Source organism: Acomys minous, assembly GCF_964271855.1.
Source record: "Acomys minous genome assembly, chromosome: 8".
Taxonomy (NCBI): domain Eukaryota; kingdom Metazoa; phylum Chordata; class Mammalia; order Rodentia; family Muridae; genus Acomys; species Acomys minous.
The window spans coordinates 78,709,287-78,721,565 of record NC_140489.1 but is presented as its reverse complement, the minus strand read 5'-3'; the positions used below and the strand labels follow the sequence as shown (position 1 = coordinate 78,721,565).

The 12,279-nt window shown below is 38.0% G+C and overlaps 1 protein-coding gene across 19 annotated transcripts in view; it reads right to left on the bottom strand.

The window, feature by feature from the left end:
* HDAC9 (histone deacetylase 9) overlaps window positions 1-12,279 on the bottom strand; it is an 861,568-nt gene that overhangs the window by 18,017 nt on the left and 831,272 nt on the right. The window lies entirely within an intron of this gene.

Genomic DNA, 12,279 nt, shown 5'->3' with positions numbered 1-12,279 from the left:
GTTGCTACATAAATGATCAACTTTAAAAAATGAAGTTGAAATGCCAAAGAAAAAGAAAAACAAGAGATGCCTGCATGCACTGAATGGCACCTTTGCCAGAACAATCAGGTTTGTTAGTCCTGGATGTTCTTTCGTTCTCAATCTCAGGGTGTGTACGAGAACAATAATTCATTTAAAAAGTTAATATATGCTTTCACTGATGTTGGAATTCATCCATGTTTCATGTTAATCTTTCTTCTTTCCTCCCTTCCTTCCTCTCTCTCGTTCCCTTTCTTCCTTCGGTTTTTTATTTTATTTTATTTTATTTTATTTTATTTTATTTTATTTTATTTTATTTTATTTTATTTTATTTTATTTTATGGCACAGAAGAAGAATGGGAGGAAAGTGGCTCATTTCTTGTAGACATGCCAATTGGATACATTTCCTAGAGCAAATGCAAAGGTTTTACAGTTGCTAAGGTTAATTTTATTTGTTTATGTTTTTATTTAATTATTAAGTGTTGGTATCAAAGAAACCAGCACAGAGGGAGAGAGAGAGAGAGAGAGAGAGAGAGAGAGAGAGAGAGAGAGAGAGAGAGAGAAGAAAACCAGAACCATAAATGGTTTTGACATCCTCTCAAAACCAATCATTTTAAAGCACAACATCCCTTTCATATCTCAACTAATAGGTGCTTTCTAGGCTGGAACTCCCCTGCTTTGGGGCACTGGGAGGGATAGGAACTGAGTACCTCTGCATTGGTGATGGTCAGAGCCTATCTTGAGTCAAAAATTAAAAGTTCTTCTTGTGCTTGCATAGGTATTGAGTCCTGGTGGTCTTTTTAGGGGGGTCTCAAAATCTAGGTACAGCATTTGGGGGCTTTCTGAGATCTCCTACACTGCCAGGATCCCAAACCAGAGGACCCAAACCAGGGAAAGCATTCGCCAAGCATCCTGAGTGTCTTGTCTTTGTGTCTTTCTTCTGTGGCCTCTGGTGAGTTCTCAAAGCAGTGTGAGCTTGCAGCAGGTAGTGGAGCTTACAGATAATTTGGCCATGCGAGGCTGATGATAGACCCTGGAAGACGTTCTGGGATATGACTGCCACAGGGGCCTGGGTGATGCTCTAGAACCCAGGAAGGATGGAGAACCCCAAGAGTGGAACACTGGGTTCCAATAGTGGGATTCTGGGTCCCAAGATGGGGATAGTCTAGTTGACTAGGGATAGCCCTCCACCTACATTTTATTTTTGGATCTTTTTCACTCACCTGGAAGAATTTGTTGTCTGGCTTTGTGTTTGTCTGTCTGGTTATCTGTGGTAATTGTTCTTATTTTTTTGGAGAAGATTGAGACATACACCATGGGACAGACTCCATCTACACCCCTGTACTTAATTCTGGCACATTTCAAGAAGACTAAGGCTAGAAACCATAATTTTTCTTTTTTTTTTCAAGGAAAGCAATTTTACCACCCTCTGCAGGTCCAGGTGGCACATGGAAAGAAACTTTAGCCTGAAGATAATCAAAGAAGTCAAACGAGTAGTCCTCAGACTCAATATGGCTTACCCACACCAGTTCCCTTACATTGTGGTCTTGGAGGACCTGCTATGCAACCTCCCACCTTAGGTCAAATCCTTGCTTCCCCCTAACCCTTCAGATCTTATTCTGGGTGGAGGGGACTTCCCAAACATGGAGGGCCCTCCAGGATCCCATATCACAAACATGGGGGCTTTTGGATCCTTGCTGGTACAAGACTCCTGAGCACTCAGCCATCAATGACACTCCCTGCTCCCCATCTGCTTGTGCTCCCTATGGCTTGAGTGTGTAGTGTTGGAGATGGGTAAAGCAGAGTTACCAAGATCTGCCTACTCCCTCCTTGTCTTTTAAGATGTCCCACCACTTCTGCTGAGTAAGCGCCACGAGGACTTAGGTAGCACAGGGCTTTTGGGCAGCTGCAGTTTGGCCTTGGTGAAATTTTTTTAAGCTTGCAGTGGTCACAAGCCTGGCCCTCCAAGTATAGACACTGGTCCCATGATCTGGGACACTGCTGGATAGCCCCAGCTCTTGCCTGCATCAATTAGTGACAAGGTGACAAGGTGTCAAAAGGTGACAAGGTACTTTTCCCTTGAAATTACTGCTAGAGAAAATTATATATATACTGTCTATCTTAAATGTATAATATATGTGGCCACTATATGTTTCATTTAACTTGCTTTATTTAAATGTAGAAATGTATTGCGTTCTGTATACCTTGGTTATAAATTACTGGTTATTGGAGATGGTTAAAAATCTTTAACATATGTAACAAAAAGGTTAACTTAAACTTGTAATTTAGAGTTGGAGCCATTAAGCAGCAAGTGGCCTAAGCCAACATGTCTCTAAAGGTTTTTATGTAATTCTTGTCTTGCATTTAAAACTAGACTTATAAAAGATAGAGTGTAAAACAATGTTTCTTTAATAAGGTATTAAAGCTTCACCTCCAGGCTATATAGCTTAAGATTATACTGTGAACTCTTATCTAAGGATTTACAATTTGCTTATTGGGTATGATGTTTAAAATTTAAGTTCAAACTCTTATTTAGAACATATATGTGTATATGTGTTTATAACACACATGTTTTTAAATAGCATTCATGTGGACCACATGATTTGTAACCTGCCATGTGATTCTAACATCTTGAGATAGCCACATGGTCAGCCGCTATGTTGATTCAGTGATTAAAAGGGTAGGGGCCATAGGCTCTCTGCCATCTTGACTAAGGGCAGTCACATGACTAGCAGCCATTTTGGTTGTGGAAGACTCAAATCTCTCTATGAAAGGTTGCCAACTGCATTCAGTTGCCTTGATTAGCACCAAGAGCAACCTCTGTCCTTTAAGCTAGCTTTTGCTGTCCAGTCTTAATGATAAACTGTGGCAGAGTCAGCAAGATTGCCAGTTAATCAATGGACTGTATCTATGATTAAAAGTTTTGATTTGATAGTAGTTGAGAAATATATTTAAAGTTGTACTAATAACTGATGCAGTTTATGGTCAGCTATATCAGTGAGTCAGTTGCCTGATAGTTAATTAAACAATTCCAAGAGAATGATGCCTCATTCCCTAGGTGGGGTAGATGGTTTTTTGGTTGTTCAAATCTTTGTATATTGATACAAAATTAAGGTTATATTCTGATTACAGCATACTATATATCAATTCTCTTAAGATATCGTGCCTACATAATTCTTAAAAAATGATATGTGTAGGTCCAGTCCTTTTAAAAGGTACTATCACAAACTGTTTATGATAATTAAAGTTATGGTCTTATTATATAATAGTTCAGTTAATCACAGGTGTTTTCTAAAATAATCAGCCAATATATACCTAAAAACAAGCAATTGAGATATACTAAGATTAGACAGATGTGGTCCTCTAGCACTTATCTGCAGATTATGTCATTCTGTTTTATGTTCATAAGATGTAGTTTAGAGCAGATAGCTAAAGACAGACAAGGATTGGACACAGATATGCTGGCACTCAAACTTGTCAGAGATCTGCTGAACATGACATGAAATATATTTAAACTAATTATAATAGAATCCTACATCCTAGCAGTAACTGCCCAAGGTATCTGAGAAGATTTGACACAGCAGATGACTTCAACCCTGGATTGTGGTCTCTGGCCACTGAGAAAAACTGCTACATGGATCAGCCTAACTGTGGACAAACTAGATACCCAGAGATACCCATTGTCTCATGTTGTTGATTACGAGGTGAAGTCAATATCTTCCATGTTCTCCTTCCACAGAAACAGCCTCTTATCTTCTGTGCCTCTGTGCCTGATGGCCAGACTGTCTCTCCCCATGGTGCCGTGTTACCACGGGAAACAACTGTCTAGGTACCAGGATATGGTCAGTCATCTCTGTCATTTTGGTTGGTACATAAGTAAGTGTTTAAATCTTGGTTACTGTGAGTTATAAAAGTTAAAAGATCTTAAGAGAAGTTTCGAGATACATAAATGCAAGTTGCAGATTTTAAATACATGAAAAATGGGATAAGTAGAGTTCAGATAAGCTACTAGGGCACTGACTGTTTATTAACCAGTCCCAGGCTCAAGATTTTAATTTCTCTTTGGTTATATTCTGAATATAGACTTAAGGGTACTTCTCATCATGCTAAAAATGTGTCTGTTCAATCTATATATCAAGTCTTCTAGACTGAAAAAAAGAATGTTCATGCTTTTACTGGAGTATGGGTTTCAAAGGCATAAGCCTACTCCAGTTGTCTTATAGACACAATTTTAGCTCCTGTCCCTAGACTCAGCAGATTTTTACCTGTCTAACAGATCCATCCAGAGATGCTGAGATCTGGACCTGCTGGAACCTGATATAAACCAGTCCTGCAGATGGCTACTCCCTGTCTCTACAACTAGATCAGCTGAACAGATGATTTTGATAAGTGCCCCATTAGCCTTTGACTAGCTTTCAGCCTTTCTAGGCCAGGTAACAGTGCCCCTAATGTCAGCAGGAAGCAATTACAGAAGAGAATGACTTCACTTGTTTCCCCACTTTATAGGCTGAAAGGCTAAGTCAAGGGCAACTCTCTGGCATGAGGGACAAATGGCTACAAGAAAATAGGCTTTTAGTTCTGTTTAAACAAGTCGTGCTAATATCAAGTCCCTTATATCAAGCAAAGATTGGGCATCATCCAGATTGTGGTCATGAGGCACAGTACCTGGTCTTACAACAGGCCAATTCAGAGGAATAAGTTTCAGGAAGACCCATGATTGGCCCTTCAATGAACCTGTCAGAATGGGGAATGATATAACAGAAGAAATAAAATTAGATTTCAGCGTCACCTGTGACAAAGGTTAGGAAATTGGCCTACAGGAGACAATCTGGCCAGCTACAGGGAGGAACTAACAGCCAATCTGTTGCATTCCTTTTCTCCCACAGGAGATAAGGTTGCTAAGAATAAGAAACCAGGAGACAGAGAGAAAGAGAGAGAAGAGAGAGAGAGAGAGAGAGAGAGAGAGAGAGAGAGAGAGAGAGAGAGAGAGAGAGAGAGAGAGCGCAGAGCCATTATGGCTTTGGCATCCTCTCACAACCAATCATTATAAAGCACTATATCATTTTCATAACTTAACCAATAGGTGCTTTCCAGGCTGGAACTCCCCAGCTTTGGGGTGCTGGAAGGGATAAGAACCTATAAATTTACTCTCAGCTCAGAGTTTGAGGCTCTTTCTGGATACCGCTGCATTGGTGAGGGTCAGAGCCTTGGTTGAGTTGAAAATGAAAAGTTCTTCTTGTGCTTGTATCAGTATCGAATCATGGTGGTCTTTTTGGGGGTCTCGTGATCTGGGTACAGCAATCTTATCCAAGTCAGAAATGATATATTCTACCACCAACTACATACATCTGCATTGAGCTTCAGGAAATATCATTATTAAGCATTATTTTAGTATATGATAACTATAAAGCTAGTGCTCCACACACTTTCTTGTAGACAGTTGCCATGAAACTGTAGACTACTGCAGGACCTATAGTAGCCAAGGGCTTGGCTCCCTTTGCCAAGTATTGTACATATTTGTTTAAGAAGAGAGCTTTTGATCATAAAAGAAACAGACATATTTCCATCTACCAGATGATGAGGAAAGACAACATGAATTATTGATAGCAATCTCTAAGGAGAATTACTAAAAATGATGGTCCCTTGGATGTTACTAAATGCTTACTAGTAGCAGGGAGGCCCTAAATTGTTGAGGCTTTTTTAGATATAATTTAACATTATAAAATATAATGCAAAGTTAAGATTAAAGTTTAGCATTTATCCAAATATATGAGTTACTTATTCAGGAATAACCCAAAACTTTACATTCAATCTAGACAAAATCTAACAAAACAAAGGAAATAGTCAACATTAGTAATACAATGATAGGCCACTATCTGTATTCATAAAAGAGAAAAGCTTAAATGGAGGCAGGTACAACTTAGACAATGAAATATATTGCCAGCTCAAACCCTATAAATCATGGGTTATATTTCACATGATCTGTAGCGTTTTTTTTCCTCCTCAGAAACAGATGTTTAAAAAATATATATCTAATGGCATGGGAGTAATAACATCATTAGCACATAAGAGAAATGAGGCATGGTTTTGGAGTTTTCAGGGACTGACACTTGTACAGTAAAATATTAGTAATCTGCCACTACTGAGTGTTCCCTCCTATAGCAATAAAACTGGCAGAAGAGAGGAGCTTTCCACAAAACTGGAGGAACACCATCCCTCTTCAGTCATATCCTTATCCTTATTCATTTTTCCCACCATGTAAATCTTGCCACTTTTCAGCACTTAAAAAAAAAAGAACTATTTAGCCTTCACCATTCTGAATGTTTGTTTTATCTGGCAATGGGCAAGTGAAGAATGAATCTACAATAGAAGCATAAAGTAGATAGTGGAATGCAGCCAGGCCAGAGCAGGAGGTGTGATGTGTAGACAGTTTTTCTGGGTCAGAGAGGATGCCAGGAGGGTGTCTTGCAGGGATTGACTAGAGGAAGACACAGATTACTCTTGGTATTGGCCAATTGGAACAAACAGGTAGAGTTTGACCTATGGGAGCTTTGTGATGGAAATAACCCACTGACCTTGAAGCTTCTCCCATCAGAGCCCACTGTGGACTCGAAACTTCTGGACTTGCCAAACCTCTCCCTTGAAATCTTGGAGCTACTTGGCCATGGACTTGTAGATTTCACTTTCTTGCCACTTGGATGAGCTCTCTTCACCCTTCCACACCAGGTTTTCCTAGGTAGAAGGCTGGTTACTGTCTCCAACTATATCAGCAATTAAGGTTGATGATAGGCCTAGACCCATAATTCTGTAACTTCTGATTTTTGCTTGCAAATTCTCTATAACTTGTTAAAAACACAATCTTTATAGCTAAGTGGAGAATTTTATAAGGATCAAAAATATTGCATAGGTATAAAAATAAAGATACTCACAAAATTTGACATATGAATTTAGTCACCAGTTTTTGTTATCATGCAAATTGGTACAATTTTGCCACTTGTGGGGCAATTTTTTGAAGCTAAAAAGGACTAAAATAAAAATCCTATTTCATGTGTCTAATATTTGTTGGCCAACAAATTTTACCTGTAAGACCTACAAAGTAGTGCTATTCAAATTTTATTTTGATAGCTAAAATTCATTTTAAGAAACAAAGCTTATGTAAACCATTTCTTATACTGACAATCTGAATATTAAAAAATAATATACAGGGGGAGGTAATCCCCCTCAGGAACAGTCATAGGGGAGAGGAATAAGGGGAAAATGGGAGGGAGGGAAGAATGGGAGGATACAAGGGATGGGATAACCATTGAGATGTAACAAGAATAAATTAATAAAGGAAAAAAATAATATAGCAAAATGTGCTTCAGCTGAGAAATGGTCTCATAGGCTTGTATTTGAGTGCTTGCTCCTCAGTGGCTACTGGTGTTTGGGAACCTTTTAACCTTTAGAGGGTAGAGCCTTGATGGAGAAGATGAGTATCACTGGGAGTATCACTTTGAGAGATTTTACAGCCTCATCTACTTCCTGCCCCCCCCCTCTCTCTCTCTCTCTCTCTCTCTGTGTGTGTGTCCAATCACCCAGCTCATGCTGCTGTTATCACTGAATTTATCTCACTAGGACCAAGGACCCAAATAAACTCCTTCTTCTTTAAGTTGTTGTTATTGGTTTTTTAAAATCAGATTTATCTTATGACAGCAACAGAAAAACAACTGACTCACAAAGTTATACTTCCTGGGAAATAGTTATGTGTGTTGTTCAGTCTGTGGCAAGGCTCTATCCCTTATATAGTTACTACCTACCAACACTGTTATAAAAATATATTTCTGGTTTGATGGGTTCTGAATATTATAAACTGGTATATGACATTGCTTGAAATTGTCTATAGAACTAAATATTATGGATAATAACTCTGAAGGTTTTTTTTTTCTTTACCGCTGGCTACACTTGCTTAAAAAGATTTCCTATATCTGCTTTCATTTGTTTAAATGCAGCATGACCATTCCATTTTCTGGTGTCTTTTAAGATTTGATTTGGTGATACTCAGTGTGATTTTATTCGTGCTAAATTGTTTGAGATTTCCTGAGTTCTTGGATCGGAGAATTGAAATAGTTTTTTTCTTATTTGTAAAGCCTTTTCTATTATGTCTAAATATGTTCCATCACATGTTCCTTCTTTGGAACTGCACCATAGGCAGGTTAGACTGGATAAGGCCCCTACAGCACTCATCTGTCTCTGTTTGCCTTTTCTTTGGGCGCATTGACTTAGTATTTCTTCAGCTTCACTTCTATTTAATAATTTTGTTTCCTGAAGAAGAACATCCCATCAATACACCAACACCTTGTGCTGTGTTTTCTTTTTATTTTGATGCCGTATGTTTTATTTTTAAGACTTCTATTTGACATTTTTTTTTTGCTTTCCATATATCTTGTCACTTCGTTTGAACTCTCTATATATCAGAAACAATTTTTTCTTTAATAATCTAATATTAAAGTGTTAGAAGTTCAGGAACAGGGAAAAGGAAGGGTGAAGTATTTAAGAAGGACAGCAGGTACGCTAGTGCCAGACAACTTCAAGGACTTCACTAAAGTAAATTCTTAAATTCATTTCTTAGGAATAAAAATTCCTACTTAAAAACAATCAAATGATCTGAAGATGTACTTAATGAAAGAAAATATATAGAATACAAATAACAGACACTGAAATCATTAGAAAAATGGAAATTAAATCCACAGTGAAATTATCACCAAGCACCCTTCTGTATGGACGAAGGTACAACACTAACCATTGATAAAAATGAAGGCCACTTTCAAATCATTTGCTAGTGGGAATGTAGAACAGCACAGATACTGTAGAAAACTGTACAATAGTTTTTTTAAAAAACGAATTTATAATAAAAGTTTCTTTAAGAACAGTAAATCCCACTCAGGCATTTACTCTAGAGAAACTAAAACTTGTGCTTATACCAAATTTACATGTGAATATTCATAGGACTTTATACAGAGTTGCCAGAACTACAAATGATCCTGATGTTTCACACTAGGAAAATGGGTAAGTAAACTGTGGTTTATCCAGACAATAGACACTATTCAACAATAAGAGGAGTGAACTAGTGACAGACAAATACGGACAGAAAGAGGTGTGGGTTTTGAATGGATTCAAAAGTAAAACAAACCAGACACAAAAGGACATATATTTTCAATATTGCATCTATATGCCTTGCTGGGAAAGCTGAAAGTGCAGACCAGAGAATAAGCTAATGGTTACCATGAATTTAGAGTGATGAAGGAGCCAGACGGCTATTTATAGGCAATACTAGAGAGATGTTCAGAGATAGGCTGAGTTATCACTACAACGGTACCATCTCTCTTTTTGAATTTGGGTGCAAGCCACCTGCTTTGTCACTCCAGCAGTGGTTGGCACTCAGCACATTTTAGCCTCTTGTCCTCAGTAACACTCGTACTTGAACATTTTTACCAGAATATGGAATTCAGAAGAATGATCTGTTTTGCTGTTACATTTTACTGTGTGACCAATTGCCTGTTTGCCTATAACTGTCCAGATCAGTGCTTGGGAGTACTGCATACAAACTAACATATAGTTTTCACCCCACATAGATAAAAAATAAACCTATGTGGTTAAAGATGTGATTCTATATATTTACAAATAACAACTATGAATACTTAAAATCATACAACTATTCATTAGTAGTGTTAATTGTAGTGTTAATAAATTTCTAAAAATAACTAAAATTTCTAAAAATTTCTTTAAAAAATAGGGTATAGGGAAACTCCAAATGGAAGACAAATGATAAATAATGTGACTAATTTCATCATAAAAGGTAACATTAACATGCTGAAAAGAATAGAGGAAGAGTATTCAGCTAAGCTGAATAATTTATTTTTTTAAAGATTTTATTTGATTTGGCATATACATTTATATTATTACACACACACACACACACACACACACACACACACACACACACACACACACACATGCAAACTACATACAGCAAGGAGAACCACAAAACAATCAGGAATTACATCAGTGTTACATTAAGGATATTTGGCTAATTGTATTTGGCAACCTTGCAGAAAACATCTTTCCTATCTTGGTGAGTATAAAATTCTGAATGAAAATCAGCATCTATCATATCTCATCTCTATCTACTTAAAACATCTCTCTAGAACTTAAAAACATTTTAAACCCTAAACAACTAAGCTTAGTTGTAAGACTAAACTATCTGGTCTTCAACCCCATCAGAGACTTGAGAAGGAATAAGACTTAATTACCTGAAGGAATCGGAAGTGCAGGTTAGCAGCTTCCAAAATGAAAAAAAAAAATGACAGAGACAGTTTGCTGCCCAAACAATTACCCAAAACATTATAATGTTGGAGCATCTTCTTCAGCTTTCTGGCCTAATATATCTGACAGACGTATTTGTGAGGCAGGAACTATTGAGGACTTGCTTACCCTGTCTTGGCAGAGTTTGGCCGTCTACTCTGCCTGCATCCAAGCTTGCCCATTTTTAGGCAGAATTCTGTCTGTGGCAGAAATGAGGGCATTTTTCCCAGTGGCTTGTTTGCCAAATTTGAAGCCACCTCCATAAGGAGGTTCTTTGATGTTCATCGTCTTCTTGAGGTAGGCTAGGTGTTGCCAGGAGTTAACCTGGCTTGGTGGTGGTTAATTTCTTGAGTTCTTTGTATATTTTGGATATTAGCCCTTTGTTGGATGTAAGGTTGGTGAAGATCTCCCAGTCTGTAGGCTGCCATTTTGTTCTGCTGACTGTTTCCTTTGCCTTGAAGAAGTTTTTCAGCTTTATGAGGTCCCATTTATTAATGGTTGATCTTAGAGTGTTAAACTGTTGGTTTTCTGTTCAGGAAGTTTTCTCCTGTGCCAATGGGTTCAAGACTCTTCCCCACTTTTTCCTCTAACAGATTTAGAGTGTCCGTTTTTAAAGTAAGGTCTTTAATCCATGTTGACATTAGTTTTGTGCATGGTGATAAATATGGGTCTATTTGTGTTTTTCCACATGTAGCCATCCAGTTAGACCAGCACCATTTGTTGAAATCCATTGTACACATTTGGCTTCTTTGTCAAAAATCAAATGCCCATAGGTGAGTAGGTTTATTTCCAGGTCTTCCATTTGATTCTGTTGATCAACCAATCTATTTCTATGCCAGTCCCATGCTGTTTTTATTATGGTTGTTCTGTAATATAGCTTGAGGTCTGGGATGAAGATTCCTCCAGAAGGGCTAATATCCAAAAACCAAAGAACCCAAGAAATTAAATACCACCAATCCAAATATCCCAATTGAAAAATGGGATACAGAGCTAAACAGAGAATTCTCAACAAAGGAATATCAAAATAGCTGAGAAACATTTAAAGAAATGTTCAACATCCCAAGTCATTAGGGAAATACAAATCAAAATGGCTCTGAGATTCCATCTTACACCTATCAGAATGGCTAAGATAAAAAATTCAAGTGACAGCACATGCTGGCGAGTACATGGAGAAAGGGGAACACTCCTCCATTGCTGATGGGAGTGAAAACTTGTACAACCACTTTGGAAATCAATCTGATGCTATCTCAGGAAATTGAGAATAATTCTACCTGAAGACCCAGTCATACCACTCCTGGGCATATATCCTAAAGATGTCCAACCACTCAACAAGGACATCTGCTCAACTATGTTCATAGCAACCTTAATAGTAATAGCCAGAATCTGGAGACAACCTAGCTGTCCCTCAACCAAAGAAGGCCTAAATAATTTCTAAAGCAATAGTTTTGACTAAATGGCACAAGGCTAAGACACAAAGACTATTCTCTAGTTTGGTTAGTGTTTCCGATGGTCTAGATTAGCAAGTCTGAAACTGCTTCATATGCACATCAGTTAAAACTAGGTATATGTGCTGGACTGGGTGTGGTAGCACACCCCTGTAATCCCAGCACTCAGGGAGGCAGAAAGTAGCTCTGCGTTTCCAAACACATTTTACTTCAAAAGATCCTGAGCTCCTTGGGGATGAATGTAAACCTGAGACTGAGGAAGGATGACAGTGACTTTCTGGGTCAACTTCAAAGTGGTTAAGCTGCCCTCACATTTCTTTCAATATTACTCTGAGAGTATTTCTAGATGAGATTAACATTAGACTCAGCAGACTATATAAAATAAACAAATACATAATTCTCCCCAGTATCCGTGTCTTACATAGAACACAAGGCTAGGGAAATTCTCTATGTCTCTGCATGGGGACATCAATGT